The sequence below is a fragment of the Lepisosteus platostomus genome, chromosome 13 (assembly GCF_059453375.1).
Source record: "Lepisosteus platostomus isolate fLepPlt1 chromosome 13, fLepPlt1.hap1, whole genome shotgun sequence".
Classification (NCBI taxonomy): Eukaryota; Metazoa; Chordata; class Actinopteri; order Semionotiformes; family Lepisosteidae; genus Lepisosteus; species Lepisosteus platostomus.
This window is the reverse complement of record NC_142623.1, coordinates 42208098-42230801: the sequence shown is the minus strand read 5'-3', so window position 1 is coordinate 42230801 and position 22704 is coordinate 42208098. Positions and strand designations below refer to the sequence as shown.

General features: G+C 41.2%; 1 long non-coding RNA gene across 2 annotated transcripts; it reads left to right on the top strand.

The window, feature by feature from the left end:
- The first annotated feature begins 1830 nt into the window (after positions 1 to 1830).
- LOC148650685 (uncharacterized) lies at positions 1831 to 22391 on the top strand. Of its 2 annotated transcripts, none has more exons than XR_015925848.1 (3): positions 1831 to 2373; positions 19345 to 19522; positions 22068 to 22391. It is a non-coding gene; the product is annotated as an uncharacterized LOC148650685 (long non-coding RNA). The 2 variants fall into 2 exon arrangements; XR_015925849.1 differs by lacking the exon at positions 22068 to 22391 and adding an exon at positions 21107 to 22047.
- The last annotated feature ends 313 nt before the right edge of the window (positions 22392 to 22704 follow it).

Sequence of the window (22704 nt, the reverse complement as noted above, 5' to 3'; positions counted from 1 at the left end):
ACTTCTATGAGCGGCTGAGCTCTCCGTGTTTCACTGTCATCCGTTCCGGCCAGGGTAAGGTGACCATTCTGTACACTGCAAGGCAAACTGATATTTGAACATTAGAATAAGAGTTGTTTAGAATATTATTATTATGATGATGATGATGTTAATAATAATGTGCTCTGGACTTAGTTTTCCGGGAAACGAACGTCAGTATGGGAGCAGCGTGTGAGGTACACGAATACTGTACATCGTGTGAAATGAGACACCGGAATGTACGAATTTCAACATCTCGGAGCTCAGGGGCTAATTAATAACGGCGCAGTCCATTTGTAAAACGGGCCAGATAGGACTTGCGCACCCATCAACAATTTAATAGAAACGCCAATTGCATAATATTTTCAGACGTCTTGTAAGTAAATGTGGAAATACTCTATCGTGGCCGTTCGACTTCAAATTCCAGCGTCAGAAAAATAATTTTCCTTAAAAATAGTTTGACGTATCCCGTGATATTTTTCACAGTGGCCAGTAATCTACTTAAACAAGAAGAATTAAGTATTTAAAATCTATTTAGATATACATATTACGTTCACGTTCACATACTGTACAGTACATCAAATTTAAAACTCTTAACGAAGGCATAATTGCGTCCGAGCTAATTCTGTGTAGGTAGAGGGAATAAGTAACTGACAGTTAAATAACTTTACATTTTTATTAAACTTGTATGACTTCGACACGTGATTTCCATCCCAGAATATGATACTCTCCTCTTGTTTAATTTGTAGCAGACCTCCCAGTTTCTGAACGGACAAAAACGATAAAAAAGTATAAAGAGAACTTTTAAATCCGTTTCAGCTCCAATAATTAGTTTTCATATAATTTCTGTAGTTAGCCAGCCATGTGTAACTTTCCAGAAACATAAATGTTGAATAACTGATTTAGCAAATAATTAGTTCAATTAAAAGGATCGATTAATCAGCTGTGATATCACTGGGAACACAACCCGGAAGAGACATAGTGTAGATCAAAAGGATGAAATTTGAAAATGTTTAAATTAATGACTCACTTGGGTTTCAAATACAATAATACACCTAATTTTCCTGGGATTTAATAATTCAGTGGTTCCCTTTCCTTATGCGCGCTGTGGCTCAGGATCTGCGGCTGTGGCTGGCAGATGTCACGCCCTCTGCCGCCAGAGGGCGCTCTCACTCTGTCCTGTCCCTAGTTTCCTCTGCTTTGCTTGTCCTTCCCGTGTCTCTCTCCCTGGGGCTATATATTTCCGGGTCACTCGTTCCCCTTCGCTCAGCATTGATGTCCGGATGTCCTGAGACCCGCCTAGCACCAGGTCGCTCAATGTCCGTGGCCTTAGGGCTCAGGTTTCTATACGACTCCTGAACAACTGAGCCCGGGCTAATCCCCATCCCACCGCTACGCACAGGGTCTTTGTCCACTCTGCTGCCATGCCACGGTTTGTCCCTTCTGAAGTCTGTGACAGCAGAGGAATCCTACTCCGTTGGGCCCCTGAGCAAGGCCCTTTACCCCAGCTGCTCCAGGGACGCTGTATAAATGGCTGACCCTGTGCTCTGACCCCCAGCTTCTCTCCCTGTCTGTGGGTCTCATGGACAGCAAGGTGGGTGTATGTGAAAAGACAAATTTCTAATACAAGAAATTGTATATGGCCAATAAAGTGATCGTATCTACAAAAGTTGTAAGCTTTTTAAAATCGGGGGAAGTTTAAATCAGGTTTTCCCAATCCACATAATGTCTGTGTATTTAAGCTGAGCTCCCTGTTACTTCATTAAACTCTTGTTTGACCTACAAATGACATAATTAGACATTTTGAATTGTTTTCAGCTGTTAAACTGCAGAAGATTTCAGGTTACCTAGAAATGCCTAGTTACCTATAATCCTTGAAATATAAAGTCCTACACCCCAAAACGAAAAACAGTAAGGCCTGAGTAAATTCATTAGCTCAGTGAATAAAAGCCAAGACTCATCTGTTTAGACAGCACCTTTGATCTCTGAGCTACAGTACGGTATATCCTTCAGTAACTCTTATACTGTATTGCACTGGTGTTTTTTAATTCTTAGCATGGGTAACTTCATAATTGCTTTTGTTCACTGCAAACATACAGTACATACCTACAGAGGATTTTTATTTAACTGGTCTGTGTCCATATAACCTTGTGTACTGCGTTAATAATTACTGTTTTCTTTTGTTTGTGCGGTACCTGCATTAGAAAATAACAAATGAATGGGACTGAGATGTCATCTGGACATGAGTCCAAAGGACCAGGATAATGAAGCCCCAGGTGAAGACATGTGGAGAAGGACTGAATTAGTCCAGTTTCTCCCTAAACTTGGCCAGTGGAAGTATTTTGTTTTCAGCTGGTAAGGTTAAGAGAAGTAGAAAACCTGCTTTTTTCACTAGAGCTCTGTAACTGTTGCCTTTAGTTAAACTTCAGACAGCTCTTCATTAAAGCAGCATGTTTTAGCAAACTAAACTGGGGTCAGGGTGTTTGGTACAGGATTAAAGCATGTTCAATTTGTTATGAACCGACAATAGCTTAAACTGAAAGGGTATAATCAAAACAAAGAGGTTAATTAAAGGAATCTGCCTAAGGAACTGAGAGCTCATTTGGAATGAAAATCAAAGAGAAGGTGTTCTCAAGATGGAGAAGCTTTGCGTTTGTTGTGTTTTATAGTGAAATGTCATACTTATCACAAATCTATTGCACACACCCCTAAAAAATCCCCATGTCAATCTGGGACACTGGCTGTAGATTGTATTAGGCCATAGGCATTGAATCTAGTAGACCAAGACTTCACAAATTCTGGACCTTGATAGTGCAGTCTTTTTTCTGGAATAGAGCTCTTTCTTAAACTAAAAAAAAAATGTTAAAATCATTTTTAAGTTGTCAGTTTCGACAATAATGTAGATTACCAATTGATTTTCAGTTATGGTAGGTAATTAATTGTCAATTCATAGATTCGACTGAGCATTTAAGTGATTAAGTGATAAAGAGCTGAACTGATAAATGAAAAACTGGGCACTTGTTTAACAGACATGCAAATTAGAAGATGTCTAATAATAATTTTTCCTTTTTCGCATCAAGTATCTTCTCCATGAAATGGAGAACTAATAAGATTGTGAATGAACACGAAGCAGACAGCAAACAATGAGACTGGAAATTGACATCACTGGGAATAAAGGATTGAGAAGCTTAGATAGATCTTGTTTTTTAAAGGGAGCTCTAATGTGTTAGTAGGGTCACTGGATGTGTGATATACAGTATAAGATCACTTTATTGGCCACATACAATTTATCACATTAGGAGTTTGTCTTTTCACATACCCCAGCTTGCTCTCCATGAGACACACAGACAGGGAGCAAAGCTTGGGGTCAGAGCACAGGGTCAACCATTGTACAGCACCCCTGGAGAAGTTGGGGTTTAGGGCCTTGCTCAGGGGCCCAACAGGGTAGGATTTCTCTGCCAGCCACAGGATGTGAACCAGCAACCGGTGCAGATCCTTAGCCACAGAGCCACGGCATCGCCCTAACATAGATTAGAAGTCTCAGTCTTACATGCTTATGCTTCAGAACATCAAACCTGAGGATGCACACTCTCAACATCCGTGTTTGCTCTGGTTGTGAGTAGGGATTTGCTCACTGCTGACTCAATGGTTCTGCAGAAACAGGGACAGGAGGATTTAGCGTTCGCTGCATTTTTAACTGCTAGAAGTGCCTGTTTTCTCTATCCAGCTGGGCAGCTTTGGGCTAAGAGAAGAGTAAACATCTGTCAGTCTACATGAGGCACAAAGTGAGCTGCTGGGTTGCCTGCACTGCAAGAAAGCATCAGGGCTAAAGCACAAAATTAGCCCCCCTGTGTCACTTTCAGTTATGTCAGACCCAGAGGTAGGCAGCTTAGAGAGGCTGTAAAGTTTTCAGAGTGAAGGGAAGCTCGTGTTGTCCTTGTTTCCAAGTGCAGTTGTTCATCAGGACTGACTAATTCCACAGATGGCGATGTGCTCAGCAGTGATATTAATGCTAGTGTGGAGCTACTTAAAATGCCATGGTGTTATTTAGAAGACATTGTAAATGTTTCACAAACGTCTGGTTTCCTCAAGTACATCTGTTAGCGATATCTTTTCATGTTAAAGGCTGGTTGGTGTTGAACGACAATTTAGGGCCATGATCAGTGTTTGGTGGGTATATAAACACTCTATATAAATTATTTCTATTGTAAGAGGGCGGTGAATGTCTGAACCACTTCCTCTAGAAAGCTGTGGAGAACAACCTGCAGTCTACAGTTACCTAACCAATTGGTGAAAGATCACTGGTCATGTGACATTTAAAAACCAGGAAGCAGAGGCGTCCAGTGGTGGTCCAGCTTTGCTGTCTGAAGAAGACAGCAGATCCTCCATGATGCACTAGAGTAAGAGGAGGACATCCTTTTGACTGACCGTGGAACTTGACCCCTTTTGTGTTTTTTTATTAAAGTGTGAATTTTGGATTCAAGAGCTATATTATTATGGAGGGAGTTTGGAAGATGTCTAATTTGAAGAAGTTTCAAAGAGGACGTTATATTTTGTTTTGTGCTTTGAATACTGTTTTCCTTGCACTGCAAGTAAAGGATCACTGTTTTCTCCCTTTTCAGCTACGTTTGGTTCTATTTTATCTGAAACCCAAATTCAAAGGATTCAAAGATCCTGTTATGCTCTCCCGTTACCAGTATGCCACACTTTAAATATAAATTCCTTGATGGTCCTACTGGATCATGAGGTGTGGTCATTGTAATTCCAGATACAGTCTAACTTTACAAGTTGAACATATTGCTAAGACGTTAATTCCTTGTATTAGTACTGTTGTCAGGTATTGTATTTAACACTCCTTCAAAACCTGCAGAATATTTCCCTTCGAGTTTCAGAATGTGCAAATCTGGCCTCCAGTTACTCATGCGGGGTTCAATACCTACATTCTGTCTGGTTATTTCCCTCTGCTTTAACAGAATTATGCTTAAGGAGGGGTATGAGTGTTTGCTGGGTAGAAACAGGGAAGCTTAAAGTTGGATGCATTAATGAGAGCTCTTTCCTGGCTAATTTGAATCCAAGGTGACTAACTCCCACTTCAATTAATGAGCTAGACCCTCAAACTAATGCATTCTCTGAGATTGAAGTGTTTTACAAATGTCTTCCCTCAGTGATGCCTTTTATAATATATTATGTAAAATATTATATAAAACTTTGTGTATTCTATATCGATCTTTCTTTATGTCTGTCTAGTCAGTAACTCGGTCCTCATATAGTGGATTAAACTTAAATGCCAATTTAATGATGTGAATGGCAAAATTAAAAATGATAGGTTTATTAATTTGTCAGTGGTATAGGACAAAGGTATGATTGTATAAAAATGCACAATGAAGGTGCAATTGTCATAATTCTGTATCAATAGCTATAAGGACAAAAACATTATTTTTTTTTTACATTTTAAAAAGGGAGTAGATAGGTTAGTTGATAGCTTGAGTAGTATTTTCCTTGGGAGAATAAAACACTGAGCTCAAATCATGAGATTTGCTGAAAAGTGGCAGTGTTTGGTATGTGAGTTGAGATGCAATTGATGTAATGAGTAAGACCATGATAAACCAGTCAATTATAAGGGCATGATTTTTAAATTAGACATGTATTATCTTCAATAATGAGGATAGCAGTTGGTTGGGCTAATTATTTTCCAATACATTATGTCTATAGTTTAAGTTTAAGAACTCCCAGGCCTCTGAAACAGTTAAAGCTCTGTTCTTAGCAAAGGCTGGGCTCTGTGGTTGGGCGATTACTGTTCTGTATCTGGTTAAGGAATCTGCTGACTGGAATTGCTGCAGAGGTGTGCACAACACAGAGAGTATTTCAATTTCAATTTATTTGTATATAGCGCCTTTCACAACAAGGTTGCCACAAAGGAAGTGACCATACATGTTGTGAATACAGAACAGAAAAGACCAAAACACAATGGAGGAGAGGAAGCAAAAACTCCTTAGTAAGGAGAAAAAAAAACTCTAGGGGTCCAAGGTCAGCTGGTTGCCCAACCCCTCTGGGCATGCTAACATTATACAATTAAAAAAAGGAATCAATGAATAAGTGTATTAATCCATCCATCATGTCTTCTGTACAGTATGTCAGTACTCCATGCAGATCTCTGTAGACCAGCAAAATCCTCCTAAACGATAGCTATATCCACGATGTCCCTCTTGGATCCATGGCAGTGATGCAGCATCCAACTCAGATGGTACCCAGCCCGGGCACCATCCGGACATGTGGGGAGGAGAATAGGATAGTCTGGTCAGAACAGATGTATCTACCTGGTGGGCCAACACAGAGACACACAATGGCATGTACATTTACAGCAGCACCAGCAGCCATGGTTGCAGCAGGCTATGATGTTAGGTATGAGAAGGCTAGGCTGAAGTAGTAGGTTTTCAGTCTGGATTTGAATACTGCGATACTGTATACTTGTGGGTCTACTGTGTTTATCAGTGAGAGCTGCACAGTTACTCCATCCACAGTTTGATTGGGCTGCTGGCTTTGTGGGACTGCACTGATTCTCAAGGGCTCAGGCATGGACAGTAGCATACATCTCTCCCACACCGGTGCCATGGTGCCTGTATAGAGCTGAGCTGATTAACAGCTTCCGGTTCTAAACATTTGACAATATTGTTTTTTTTTTTTTTTTTAAAAGACTCAAACTTAAAACCCCAAACTGTCCCAAAAATATCCTAGATTCATGTGGACAACATACGAGTGCCCCCTGCATTCAATGTGTCTCCAAAATGTTGTCTTCACTGTAGTGCTGTCTGCATGCTTCATTTAAATTTTGTTTGAATTTTGGTTGGGATTCAGTATTTACATTATTTAAGAAAATGGAGAAAGGAGAAATCAAGATTATTTCAACATAACATACCCTCCCAGCCTGACAGAAGGCTTACAGTATATACTCGTATAAAATAAATGAATGTCTGGATGTCAGAAGGTCTTTTTCCACATTTAATCCTCTGAGCACAGAAACATATCAGTCAATCACCCTGATTGATTCTGCCATGTAAGCTCAAGTGACAGAACAGCTGTGCTGTTGCCCGTTTTGAATGACCATTCTACTTAATGAGGCTTAATTACCTCATTACATAAAAATTTGGTACACGAGTCTTTTAGTCTGTGTAGACTATGAACAGGGTCCATAGTTAAATTTTGTTTTGTCTGTGGGCTTCAGAATTGTCCGGATTTCCTGTTGATCCTAATTTGCAGATGGTGAACAGATACAGTACAGTACATATTACATTGCCTAATTTCCAAGAATGGCAGGAAAAACGCTAGCTCCCTAGAGAGCAGTTCTAGTTGTCTTAAAGATGTATTAACACCAGTGAACAGTACACTAATTTCCCTCTTTGCCAGTGGGAGTTATGAATTATCTCCATTCATTCGATTCCCGTAGGACAAAATGAGACTCAATAAGCAATATGGCATCTTGTTCATTTATTGCTGGTAAAAGGGATTTTATCTTCACAACTTGGAGCTACTCCAATGTGTAAATTGACTTTGTTTACATCAAACCAAATCTGTTAACACATACCGTACTGTACATAAAATAGCAAATCCTTCTGCCTTTTAAGAGTTTTTAATTTTTACAGAACATTTAATTGTCTATAATTAAAATAAATACCAGAGCACTTACAGAGAAAGGCTGTCATTCTTCATGTGAATGCCTGGGTGTTAAAAAATTCTTACATGTTCTCTACATGTGGAGATTTTTCTTTTTGCTCCTTGCATTCAATTTTATTGTTATATACTACTGTCTAATCTTGTAACTAATAATCGCTTTTGCTATTCAATTTAAACATTTAACACCAAGTTTTAAAAAATGCTTTAATTTTAAAATGCACATTTAAAGATATCTGTGTGTTTAATTGGCATCTTAGCTCATTTAATGTGAGATCCTACAGCATGGCCAAACAATCAGTTGGACTTCCAACTGGAACCTAGGGAACTAGATAAAGATTCTAACCTTCCTTATGTAATAATTTAATTGTGTGTAATTAATAATTATTTGATAATATATTTGGTGAAAGGCAGAAGCCATTCTCTTGAGCACTACATAACTCAACCCTGAATCCTGTGCATCTCTAAAAGCAGTGATTTTCAAATATTGAATGTGTTGCTTTGCCATATACTGTAGTTCCCAAAATGTGAGTTCAAAATCTGACTAGAAATTAATGCATGCATTGTCAAGATTTTGCTATATAGTACTCTCAAACAATAATCTTTTATGATGTGAAAAATGCATTTAGAAAGATTTTATTTTCTTTTTCCAAGCAATTTTAATTTGGTTATTTACTTATACTGTACATACAGTATATCAAGAATGTAATAATGGCTGAGATTGGTTTAATCTGGCCCAAACGTGTTAGGATCGATTTCATCTATCAGACTCTGAAGCACTGAGCAATATTACTTGTCAAATGTCGGAGAGGCTTTTTTCCAAGGCTTTAGCGTGTGCAAATGGGAAAACCTGCAGGATGGAGTCTCTCCAGGGATGAACTTGAGTACCACCCATTTACTGGACTGGGAAGAGTCTGTGAAAATGATAAGACATCAGTTTGGCAGAAAATTAACAAAAGATTAAATAAAACGTTAGTAACAAAAAACAGACATGTGTCTGCATCTTTCCATGTGGAAGAAAATTAACCACCATGCTTGTTATATACTATTGTGCTCAACACCTGTAAAGACCTGTTTCATTAACAAGGGCTTAATTGGCACATCACCTTTTCAGAATGTCAAGAAGCTCAACAATGTGAGGCATGTTAGAGGAATAATCAGATGCTGACTGGTTACAGTATTTCAGAGTATTTTCCAATAGCACAGCTGATTCAGGCTCATGGAATTTAATGTGTGGAAGACAGCTGACAGGATCCAAACCTTTAAACACACTCAGGTAGATAAGGCTAAAGTAAATATTTTCAGCAACAGGGTACTAGATTTACTGTAGGAAGGCAGATTTTTTTTGTTGATGCCATGGCTGTTCTCAATAAATCAGTTGTAGCTAATTGAGCAACAACAGTACTTTCCTTAAAATAAATAAATCCTAGTGTCATTGTTTGACATTTTGCAACTTCATATCCTGTTTCTTTTTTTCCCTTTTGGTTCCTGTTCTGCCAAACCCGAATTGTTACAGATGTTTTCAGTCTATGTTTCATGTATGTTTTGCCAAGTGGAATACGTCTGCCCCTCTTTTCTCTGTTCTTATGTTTTCCTTTCAGAATTGATCAAAAAGGGAAATAATTCCTTGTCTAAATATCAGGTTTGAATCATTACTCTTTAAAGTTAATACCAAAATGAAAGAAGCTTGACAGGTTGTTGAAATAAATATAACTTGACACCTGTCACACACCAGTAGATACTGTACTATACTGTATACCCTCTTAAATTTGAAGTTAACAAAATCTCTCAGCACAATGGAAAGCTTATGAAGCAGGACTTAAACTGCACAGTTAATGAATTGGATTGGAAGGGTCACAGATTGAGCAAACATGTCATATACTAAAACAATTGGCCAAAACTGACAGAGCTGAGCAGTAGTTGGTCTCATTATTTGGTCTGCTTTAAAAAAGCAATGGATGGGTTCAATATTTTTGCATTTCAATCAGCTTTATTTTGGGAAATTGTAGGGCCTTGATTTGTTTTTGCATTTGAATTGGGTGTACTTGAAGAATAAGAGCGATTACTTAAATGGAGGTGCTTTAGTCAGAAAAGGCTGGGAACTCTTGTCATTGAGACAATACTTCATACTGTAGGTTTGCTTGACCTACACAGGCGTTGGCATGACATTGCTTTGCCATGAAATTTGCAGATTGCAGTTTCTTCCCTGTCTGGGAGACAAATTTGAAAAAAAAAGGAATATAGGGAACAATTAATGAAGCAGACTTACAAAACACACACAGAGAGACATTTACTGTAGGAAATCAAGAGAACGAGTACCAAGTATAACTCAAATCAGGCCTACACAGTGTGAGGGAAGGAGACGGGGTTTCCAGCACAGACCTTCATTTCCCTTGGTAATATTTCAAATGAGCTCAATTTCGCAATTATTCTGCACTGGAAAACTACGGGTTTCATTTACCCAACGCTAAAACAAAAAAGAGCTAGACTGACACGATGCTCCCAAGACACAATGCTTCATGCTACGCAGGTGAGCGCACATGACCACCTTACCAGGAAAGTTTTTCATCTCCTTCTGGGAGGCAAATGAGAGAAAACAAATGCACACGATTCACAAAGCTGGCAAACTAACACACACGCAGAGAGACACTTAAGAAGTCAAGCTCTGACACTTCCTCAGCTCCTAAGATAAAGCCAAGACTGAAAGGCCAGACTGAAAAAGCAGTCACCTCTTTCCTCTGCGTCGATTTCCCATCAGCTTCACCGGCAGACAGTGTAGACGGACGCCCTCCCCTCAGTAACAAACCAGGGGTTTGTCGCTAAGCCAGGCAAAAGTCTAACCACTAATTGAAACCAATTGGAATGCAAAATAAGAGCAACATGGCATAGAACACATGTAAAATAATCAGGGTAACAAAAAAGAAATGTTATTCCCATGACATTGTCACTGGAAATGCTTTTACAAGGACCTCAAATAACTGAGCATTTGTTCGCCTTCCAGATCTCACAGTGGCACAGTTATGCCAGCCAAGAGACATGCAATTACAGTGTGTGTGCAAAATATTGCAGACACTGTGCAGAAACCCGTCTGTGCCTTGTTCCTCTGCTTTGCACATAAAAGCTGAACATCCAACGTCTTCATCATGGTGCTTAGTGCCATTCTATCAGTTATCACGTGAAATGTAAAAATCTCAGTCTTCATTCAAGGGCTTATCTTGATGTATGCAAATTGTGGGGGGGGGCTGCTTACTGGCAGTTTTTGTTCTTGGTTGATTCATGGTGTAGGAGAGCTGCAGTATGAACTTGCACTGATCAATGTGCGATGCCTGTGAATTCCTTCTGGTTGAATAGTGCTGTTCTGATTCGGCTCTGGGTGCTTTAAACTGCTTGTCAGTAGTTCTTTTGCATATTGCTGGGGTGGTCAACCCTGTTCCTAGAAAGAGAGAGGAAAAGTCCAGCAGGTATTAGGGGTCATTAAATCATCAATTTCTAACTCATTCGAATAATTGCCCACAGAAGCGGGAGAGTTGTTTAAATAAGTACTGCAGTCAAAATTTGAAATGAAAAGCCAACAGTGTAAAGATTAACTACATTTTTTTAAAAGACACTTGTTTCAGGCCTTAACAGATTGGTGCTCACATATGTGAAACTGCAAAAGAAATTTCAAAAGGCTTAGATAGAATCCGAGACTGGGAAAACACCTGGCGAGATGACTTTTGGTGTAGACAAGTGAAAACCTTTACATGCAGGTAGAAAAGACCGAAAGTACCAATATAAAATGGGAAACAGCAAGCTAAAAGAGGATTCCTATGAGAAAGACTTAAAGGTATTGGAAGGTATGGAAACCAAGTACTGTATATTGAAAGCAGCAACCTCCACGCAGGTGTGGCTCAAGCGTTAAGTAAATAACATGGTCAAGGTCAGGTATACAAATTCTGGACAAGCTGGAACTCCTATAATTGTGGCCAGCATGGCGTCTAGCGGAGACCTCGGTGAGCCTGAAAGATGTGTGACTGTAGGGGTGTCCGGTAGGGTCTGCAATGGCCGAGACAGCTCGATGATGTGTCTTGAGAGATGGTGTCTAAGGTGATGTCAGCATGGAGCTCAGAGGGCAAGATATCAGGAACAAAGGGCAGAAGTGGGTGGGAGTGCACACTACAGGAGAGTGATATCCGTGCCTTCATTCAAAGTGCAAGGCAAAATGGGATGCCGATTTCAGACTGGGAAGGGAGCAGCTGGTCTCATCAAAATTGGTCAGCTGAGAGCCCCCACGGAGGTGGCCGTGCGCTAACCCCTCGTCATACCTACAGGACGCGTAGCAGTCCATGTCCGTCCATGTCTGTGAGTCAGAGCACACGCAGTGGAGTACCGAGCAGTGGAGCAGCGTGTGATGTGATCAGAGGAATCATCACTTCGCCATGATAACGACCCACGCACCGGTGCGATTTGGGCGTTAAAACGAAGAACTCCAGAGTTAAATGAAGAAAACACAGTCAAAAACTTGGAGTTTAAATCAGGGAATGAGACCTCATTTGGAGTACCGTGCGCGATGTTGGCCACCGATATATCGGGAAAGATAATTCTGCTGCGGAATAAGTTCCAAGAACAACGGCCTGATATGCTTTTGTGCTCAAGAGGATAGACAAAAACAATCGTTTCTTGTCTCAAACATAGAAGATTACAAGCGTCCTGATAAAAGTATTCAGAATCCCCAAAGGCACTGACAAAGTCAACCAAGAGGACATCTTCAGAATGAAGAATGAAACAAGAACCAGGGAACACGATCTGGAACTACAGGGTAGAGCATTCTTTAGACAAAGCACTGGGGGTGTGAGGAACATGCCAGGAGCAGCTCTGGTCACTCCTGATGTAGTGTGACACCATGTTGCACTTTACCTCAGGTCTGAGTGGCTGTTGCTGGTTGTTACCCTGGAAGGGGGAGTTACAAGGGGCAGGACGGGGCAATTCTGCAGCCATATGTGCCATTTGTGGAGCTTTCGAGCTGAGACAATAGGAAGGACACCGGTCCTGCATGGGCAGTTGGTTTTAGCCTCTTTGATAAAGATCAAGTTGGGGATTTAATCTTTAATATGGATTTCCAGAGCTATCCCACATTTTCCTGCTTCACTGCCACTGGCTTAAAAATGCCTCGCAAGATGTGAAAAATGCTATTAGTTACTCACATTGCATGCCAGGAGACGAAGTTCAATTCTTGAAATAGGATCCTTCCATTTTTCCTTTTGGATTCAGATGGTTTGGACTGTTTCCATGGTTACCAAAGGCATGTTTTCAAGGAACAGCCAAAAATGGTCTATTGAGAAGCAGGAGGGATTAGTTCAATTGCTTTCTAGGAGAAGGAGATTTTTTTTAAACAAGGTGTTTAGGGTTAATGGATCTGAAGCACAAGCTAGGTCTTGAGGTTTTTTCTTTTTTTCCCTTTAAGAAGTTGGTTTTTAGACTCTAATACTAATAGCAGTTACCTGGTGTCCAGAGAAAAAGTAATTACCCTGGTGTGCTTTAGTAGCACATTCCTGAGCTCAATGCTAAGCCATTTCAAATTGGCATATGGCAATTGAGAGGCACGTTGAGTCATTGCAGGCTGATTCAACGCGGTGCCTACAGATTGAGTCCGTGGAGATTATATTTTCGGGGTCCCTCAAGCTCTTCCACTCGTGAGTCAGCCGGCCCTGGCTGGCCTGAAGGGAAAGTGGGCTGCAGTCATCCCCAAAGGTCCGCTGCAATACCAATAGTACTGAAGGCGGTAGAACCACCACTAACGTCTCGCTTCGTCTGTTTTCACATTCTCTGTACCTTGTACAAAGCACTGTGTCTGATTTACCCGTTGGGCAAACTCTGCCCAACTGATTCCTTTGCCATGGAGTGGGCATTTGTCCCTGTTTGCCCACGGGGAAAAACAAATATGGACCAAGAGGGCACCATTTTGAATGATTTGCACATCATGAAAACTGTGCCTGTTTCTGTATTGAGCAGCATGAGCACTACACTAGTGTCTCTTCTGAGCAGCCACACACCCTGACCCTCCAGGTGCGGCACTAGGTTCGTCTGCTGTGCTCCAGTTGATCATTCCCAACTTAATGTTGATAAGTTGCTCCAAACAGTATCGCCACAACACAAACATTTGCCAAAGTGACATGACAAACGTGAGCTATTTCGATTTATTTTGGATTGTGGATGCCAGCAATAACTCGCTCTTAGAGACCATATTGGAAGGTCTTACTCTTATCTCAATCCGGGTAAACTAGTATGCGTTCTGCACCTGCCGTTGCGCAGTGTTGTTTCATTGCCCTCAGTCTCCATGGCGTGCTGCACAATTATTTTTTATGAACCTACCACGGTGAAAAGAAAGTAATTTTCCGAAATCGCCTCTGCCGTATGACGTCTGCTATCAGTGCTAACTGTTGTGTCAGCTCATTTGGGTTCCCAGAATCCTAACTGCACACAGAGTTCATCTTCCTCCAGTTTCTGTGGATCTGGAGAAATATCTTCACATGCCACGGGACAGCTGATCAAAAACCTTCATAAAATAACACGAAATTCATAATTTAACAGAGAGATCAATTTCTTCTTTTGAAGTCCCTATTCTATGTGTTTTGACAGCACAGAAAAACATGAAACACAAACTGCAAATTGGCTGTTGTCTGTGACTTTCTTGTAAATAGACATGCAGTGTTTCTTATTTTTTTTATTTTAGTCTTTAAAAAATAATACATCAGGCTCTGTTTAGTAAACCTACGGGCATGGATGATTTTAAAATAAATTTGTCTCACAAGGGGCTGTTTCTGGTTATATACTGTAGGAGACTGATATATCTAGAGTACAGCTAGGTTTCTGTAGAGTAACACTGATATAAGCAGATGTCTCCTTTCAGCCTGTCTGTCTTCGGATTCTTAAAAAAATTCTTGTTTTCCCATTGGGAAATTTATAATGGGGAAATTACCATGACTACGTTCTTCAGTGTTGTAGTATATTTTTATATCCACAACATATACTGTATTTCTGTTTTTTATTGATTTGGATAGGAATAATATTAGGCTAAATCTATACATTAGTTTGTGTCACAGCACATCTGCAGTTGCCTAGGTTCAGTGTACTGTACACAAGCTGTAGGCATGTTGCACATTAGGGTGGTTTTAAAAATCACACTCCAGTCGAGACTGCCGGCCCGCAGTGATGTCAGTGGGAGGTGCTGTAAATATACCGCAGTATGCTGTGGTTCGTACACTGTGTGTCAAACAGTGAAAGGCTCTGACAGGTGCCCATGTCCAAGGAACATGTCTGTAGGACCTCGCTTTCCCTGCACAGTGCAGGAGTCTAAATTTAAAGAAAAAAAAACAGGGCATGAGAGGAACAAATTTAGTAAAGTTCCAAATGAAGCTCTGGGAGATGTCCTGAAACACGAACGCCATGAGCCCGAAAGACACTTTGTTTTGAAAGCCATGCCTTCTGTTTTCAGATTTCTGAATGGTGATTTGTTTGACAAGTGTGAGAGCCTCATACGCTTTGGAGAAAAAAAATTAATTCCAATAATGAACCTGAGACACACTGTCACTAAAATGCTTCCCCTCCGAAAAACAAAAAGCTCACATCAACAGTGTCAGTGGAAGCACTGGAAAGTTGGGAATGTGTCCAGGTCACCTTGTTTTAGAGATGCACGCTGCAGTGCAACATGATTTACAGATTGTGCGAAACCCAAAGAGATAAATATGCACCGAAAAAAAACAGTTTAAGCCATTGGGAAAAATTTTATAAACTCGGAGTCATCATTTCTGTTGAACTGACCTTCCTTTTCAAGAATAAGAGTCAAATTAAACACAAAGATGAAGAGTGGCATATCAAAGCAGCCTGCCCTGTGAGAGTCTGTTCCTCCTGGTGCTGTGTGCTACAGTACGTGTTGCTGTGAGTCTGTGAGTGCAGTGCTGGAGATGAGGAGGGCTGAAACATGCTCCCAGCTTCCTCGGGGTCAGACTCCAGCTGCTCTGCTTGCGTGCGCTGCGGAACTTAATTAGAGCACTAGAGATTGCTTTGCTAGGAGGGAGAGCAGGATTGCTCACGTATTTGCTTTTAATTCAAGCCATTGAATCTCTAAAGGAACCCAGGGCCCTAGAAGCTCAATAGCAAAAGGTTATTGGTTATAAATATCACCCAGAGCGATAAACCCATCACAGAGCAGCAATTTGCAAAAATGAGCATTTATACAAAGGTTTCCCATATTCTTGCAGCTTATCTTGATGTCGGCATATTCACCCCAGGCTGTGGTGAATATTGTGGAAATATGGGATAAGCTCCTCACAGCAGTGGAATCTGGAGTCCATAAACTCCAGCCTCTCTCCTCTTACCCGAGTGCTTATTGACTCAGGTGAGTGCTTATTATTTCTAGGTGATCCTTGGAGAGGTGGGACAGTGACAACTAAAGGTGGCTTTTGCATGCAACATACCGGCCTGCTGACTTTCAGATGAACAAATATTTTGAGAGGAGCAAAGTCCCTGTTTGGAAGTACCTCAGAGAAATGGTTTGGGTAGATTTTGTAAAACATTCTGAAAGGCGTTTCAAAGTTAAAAAAAAGCTCTGAATTTTTTTTTAACCCATTCCTGCACCTATGCTTTTTCTTGAGGCCACCTCATGATGTGAGCAAGACTTTGAACCGAGAAACGGTTCTGTTGTGTTTTGTGTTGGGTGTTAGTGATGATCACTGGCCGAACTCAGCGGCAGTTGGATCATAACTAACCTATATCAGATGAACACAAAACTAATACTGCAAAGCCATGTACACATAAACCATAATAAAACAGAAGCATGAGAAGACAACATTTCCCCTATCTTTTTCAAGTTTGAAGCTGCCAGTAGCTTACTGATCGAAGAAACTCTTACGGTCGTTTCTTGAAACTGGCTCCAGTAACTGTTTAGCCTGTTAGCCACGAAAGAAAGTAGGACCTGATGCGGTTCTTGGTCACTGAATAAAGGCTGGGTTAGAGATAGGTGGCGGAAGACGAGAGTACTTATCTGAGACGCGTAGACGAGGATCGTGGTCCAGGGGATGTGTAGGTCAAGTATTCAGAAGTTCACAAGCTGAAGAGTTTCAGAGGTGTCCTATAGTAGCTTGGACAGGTAAACCCAATACCGAGCATGGACATGCAGGTGAGGAGACCTTAAGTGGTGGGTTGTCAGCAGGTGTGGTGCAGGACGAGGGACGTGGTCGGATAATTCGTTTGCCGGCCAGCGTTTACGGAAAACGGCAGGGGCTTGTGTCTGATTAGTGGGAGCCGGGACAGCAACGTGGCTGGGCAGCTTGTTCCAGACATCTAGAGTCTTCATTTCCATTTTTGTCCATAATCCCTTGGCGTTGCTGTTTTTCCTGCAGAAAATGTTACATTTCATCTACATGTGGACTTGGAAGAGCCCCTGGTTTTTTTTTCAGAAGTGCCACTAGGGAACAAATGTTCAGAGGCTTCTTTCTCAGAGTCAGCCCCTGGTTTCCATTTATATCCTGCCAAACAGATGTAATGCTTTTCTCTTTGGCTTTGTTCGCACTAAATAACATGGAATCTGGAAATCATTCCTAATACTCTGCAGCAAGAAAGGCTAGATGTTGCTTTGTCCACCACTGGTTCTGCTAACCACAGTGATGCTGAGAAAATGCTTCTAGTGTAACAAATCCTATTCTCCCACAAATGTTCACCACAGCATGGCTAACACATCCATAGGTCAAGGGCGCCCTTTCTTTAATCGGTCTTTTTTGTAAACGCTGCTCTGTGATGGGTTTCAAACTTCGGCTGAGATTTGTAGCGTAACACAACACAACAACCCTTGTAGGCATCTAGGCAGAATTGTACTTCAGTTGTGATGCCTCCAAACGCACTAAGAGAAATAAGATTTTTAACAGGAATTGAAGTTTGCTCTAGGCTAGGTCAGTGACAATATAAATGCCTCATAACTTTGGTTTAGTACTACCTTCTACCACCCACAGAACATAATCTAATCGTACACTTACTGGTGTTCGGGAGAAAGATTAGATCCTAATATTGCACACTTCAGTTATTTGATGGATATAAGTCTCCCGGCCTCGTATCCCTCCCCACCTTCCAATGAATACCCTTGCAACACCTTTGTAGCTCATTCCTTGCAATACTGAGGGTGGTTTGGGCTGGACTGCCATTCCCTCACCTAAGCGAATCACACCAATACCCTCTGCCTACAGTATTTGCCCCCCTATTGCTTCATTGGGATCTAACCGAGCTACTGAAAAGAAGGTTGTGTTGAAAGGGTTTCCATATGTAGAGATCAAGCTCAGTAAAAATAAAGGAAAAGGGAGCCTTATCCAAGTCTGTTGGCTTAGCGTTTTTATTGCAACCGTAACCAAAGAACATGTGTTTATGTTACTGCAAAACGTCTGAAGTCCATCTGGAAAACACACATATTAGTTCATAAAACATAAAGAAATAAACAAGAAAAGAAATATTTAGCCTAGTTTTGCTTTCAGACGACACACAAACATAGTGTGTGCCCCAGATAAAGGGGCTTATTTTGAACAAATGGAAAAACACTTTTGAGCTTATGATCTTGATGGTCATGATCTTGTTGTCATTGAATAATCACTCTGGCCTGCTGCAGTACACTTAAATGACCCACGGTACGCACTAGCATAGTGCAAGACACTGAGGATTGGATTTGTAAAAGTAGAAGTAAGTTTAGTAGTAGGAAGTAGTTTGTAGAATTAAATCCTCTCAAATGTTTTACTCCATGACAATATTTTCTTCATGGCACCTTGACACTTGGATAGCAATATAATATGACTAAGATGTATGACTAAGATGGTAAACTCCTGGGCTGCAAACAGTTGAAGCATATTGAAAAAACATGTTAAGAGGACGTCTTCACCCTTTTTATCCGTGAAGTGTGTTGTTAAATCTATTGAAGGAGCTCTGGGGAATAAAAGCGTGTGGTCTTGAATGAGTGTCACATCATTATGTGACACCTCTATAATTTCACAAGTCATGTCAAAAACCTTCAGACACGTAGGGTATTCAGTTCACAACACATTTCAGCCTGTGGCAGAAAGAACTCTGGCAGCGTTTTCTCTTTCTTTACCTCGGAGAGCGGACCATACATGTCTAGAGGTCTCCTGTAAAGTGAGTCTCATCAAAGTCTTAAAGATATTAAAAAGGGAATAAACCAAGCAGAAGCTGGGGTATTACTACAAAGGAAATTCATTACAGCACAATGGCCTGCATGGAAAATTTCGAAATGTAGATTTATGGAGGATATTCGTGGCCGCGGCTTTAATTCGGAGGGCGGCTCAGGCTTGGATTAGTTCTGTCAGCCCTGTGGTTGAGGCTGGTACACTTAGGAGCGGCCGGAACAGGGTCTGTGTTATAATTGCCAGCCACATGTGAACTCATAATATTCTGCTCATTCTTTTTTACGGTTCTGTGGCCGAGACCGTGAATGAATTATTGACCGTTATTGGGGAAGGCAGTACAGGTTAGCCCAGCATGCTTTACAATTGTGAGGTGTGTTCACTAAACAAAGGAGCTCGGCCTGGCTTTCCTGGGTTTTTTTTTTATTGTTTCAGAAACAATAGTATCCTTTTCCCTCACAGAGTCTTGAACGCGTCCAGTTTTCTCTCCTTGCTCTTACAGTCTCCTGTCACCGGGGCTAGGAGAGGCGACAGCAGAGATCATCCCCCTGCTGTCCTGTGCCACAGTCAAATTTCAGAGGCCTTAATCCCACATCAGAGACAGACCCAAGAGGACAGCAAAGACAGGTGGCTTTGCATCACACTGAACAGAGTGAGAATATCTACCAGCCACAGTACTGGTGAGTGGGAATAGTGGGGAAAAGTATCTCCGAAGTTCTGACACATAACTGACAATTCAATGATTCTGTGTGGGAATTTAACAGGTGTCTTAACTGAACATCTTAACTGAACAGCTTTAAGCATGCTTACAGTATATTAACCAACATTTCCTTGCAATGGGGCGCACTGTGGCACGGTGGCAGTCAGGCAGGCCCTGATATTTGTCTAATATATTCTACCGTATTAATCATCTTTGGCGAAGCCTCTTCATTGAAACACAAGCATGAAGATGCAGCTCCTTTCCAGAAGACAGGTTTAGTAGTTGTCTTTGCTCCACTGCTTGAAAGATCCCTTTCAGGAAAAGATGAGTCTGTTTGTGTCCTTTTATCCATCCCACTCAGGTGTTAAACACAGAGCTGAGTCTGTACTAAGGCATTCATGTTAATACCATGTTCTTGTACTTTTAGATGTCCAAAAGAACATAATTTATTATAGATAATAAAAGGTCGGGAACTGTAGATTAAGCTAAAGGCCGCACAGATCAGCAACTCCAGTTCTTGAATTCTGGTTTCCTGTAGGTTTTAGAGGTAGCTTTCAATTAGCACTTTATGAAGACCCAGAAAGCACAGCTGATTTGACTATTTATCCACTTAGTTAAATTATATCATTAAGATCTGAGATGGAATGAAAACCACAAACAGAAGTGGCACTCAAGGACTGGAGTTGTCTAGCCCTGCTGTTGAGCAATAAAACAGACGCAAAACTAAATCAAAATTTGCAGACAGGTGGAATTTGCTAATGCTGATTTAAAAAGACTAGTCTTTTCTCAGAGATTAACTGACAGCCCCACCCAGTCATGGGTGCAGATAGCTGGTGAAATGTAGCTCTCAGTTGACGATTGATATACTGTATGTGCCTTGGTGCCCTAATGAGAAAATAAAGATTTAGACTTACTCACCATTCATTCTTCTTAATACATTCATCTGAATACAAAAAGAATCCCGCTTGCTTGTGGGCATAATTGCTCCCACAGAACTCATTTGCAAGGCTGCAATAAAAATCAAAATGCTAATACAAATAATTGCATACCCTGTCAAAAATAAAAGTGCTGTCACTAAACTACATGAGCACCTAAGCATTAATGGTCTTTTACCTGTTAAAGAATTCGTCGACAATTCAAATATTAGCATTGACTAATCATCAGCTATTATTACCTGAAACAAGCAATGTAAACTCTTTCTATCATATTTAAATGTGAAAGGACAGAACAAAATAAGAGACGGCTTTATGATGAATGCTGTTGATTACTAAATAACAGAATCAGTCGCATGTAGGTGCAAGTTCTACTGGCACAATGGGATCAGTGCAAGGATAATTACCCATGCTAAAGAAGGCAGTAATTATGCCTTAAGCAATTAATGGAACTGCTGTAGCTACTGATATTCAGCTAGTGATAATTTCATTTTTACCAAGTCGGCTTCAAAGATGAACCTCATATGGAGAACAGATAATGACGAAGAACAAAACAAAGACTGATGCTCATTCTGTCTCACTGCTTCTGCAATTTGTTTTGCCTTGTTCTCTGCTCTTTCTGAGATTGGCAGGATATGGATTTTCATCAGACATCTCGTGACGACGTTTGAAAAGCAGTTCTGCTCAGCCCCTGTTTCGCTGTGCTCTCTGGGTCCGTGCTCGCGAGGGTAAGAGCAGTCTGAGGCTGTAATTAGCACTGTGAAAGCAGCCTGCGTCAAGACAAAGAGGCCTCTGGGATTTTGAGCGAGACGAAGGAGAAGCAATATAGTGCAGGACTTTCTTCTTTGCCTGTTTTTCAATGAGAAATGTCACAGCAGGGCATTCCAACACAGCCAGGAGAGCAGCTCAACTACGCAAAATGATCTAAAACTAAAGACGCAAGACTGTCGTCGTCAAATGACAAAACTGTCAAGCCTATCTCAGAGAGACATACTGTACTTTAAGGGGCAGATTTGGGCAGATGACGTCACTTTCATTATTTTAATGATATTTCAAGATCAAAGACGTTGAAGATGACACATTTTTCCTTTAGCCCAGTGGTTCCCCCACCTCTAGGCTTGGGGGAGTTTTGTGTTTTGCTCCAGCCAACTTTTTAATCACAGCTAATTTATTTCTGTGTTCTGTTTGGGGAAGATTTCCATACTTGTAAATTCTTAAAATGTCGAATGGGATTTATAACTGATATCAACCCTGTACCAGTTTCTGAATTTCAGAACTGCTTTTGTTCAGGTGTGCTGCCTGATTAGACTTCTGCGGAGCGTACTCATTGTGGATGCGTCTGACACAGGTCTTTCCCACTGTGGGCGTGTCTGATATAGCTCACGCCCTATATGGGCGTGTCTGGTACAGAGTCATACTCTCGGTGGGTGTGTCCTATATAGCTCACCCCCAACGTGGGCGTGTCTGATACAGAGTCATGATTGTAATCCCTCCGCCTTAAGGGTGCTCCGGCTCTTTCTCATTTTAGTTGATCTTGTGCACCTGCTCCCTGTTCCAGCCCACCTTAAAAGCCAGACGCTCACTCTGTTCCAGGCCCTGCATTGGAACACGGACGCCCAGAGGCCCGCCTACTACCAAGTCGCCCTATGTCCGCGGCTTGAGGGCATAGGCCTCCTATCGGCGTTCCGTACCAGCTGAGTATGGGACCTGGAGTGCCTGGTCCTGGAACCTGTTTTTATTCCCCGTCTTTGCACCGGATCCCGCTCCGGTTTTTAACTTTTGTTGTGTTGTCTCTTCTGGATATCCTGGTTTTTGGACTTTTGGACTTCGCCCTGGTTTTCCCCCTGGACTCCTTCAAATCTGTTTGCCTGGACCACGTCCCCCCGAGCACCAGTGCACACTCGTCGTGCCCCCCTGTTCGTCCACCAGCCCAAGTTCTTCATCTCCTCCCCGTGTCTGTTCACTCCCGGATTGTGCTGTCTGCATAGGGTCCTGAAAAATGTTTTGTAACAATATTACAGTGGAAAACATGTATCTTGCAGACTTTTGGATTACTTTCAAGTAGCTCTGAGATGCAATCATTCAATAATTAACACATCAATTTCCCTACGGGAGTAATAAAGTATTATCTATCTATCATAAATTAAGTTCTAACAATAAATTATTGAGTTAATAAAATAAATTAACACTGTGTTTACTGTTTTCTGTGGTTGTATGGTTGTCTGATGTT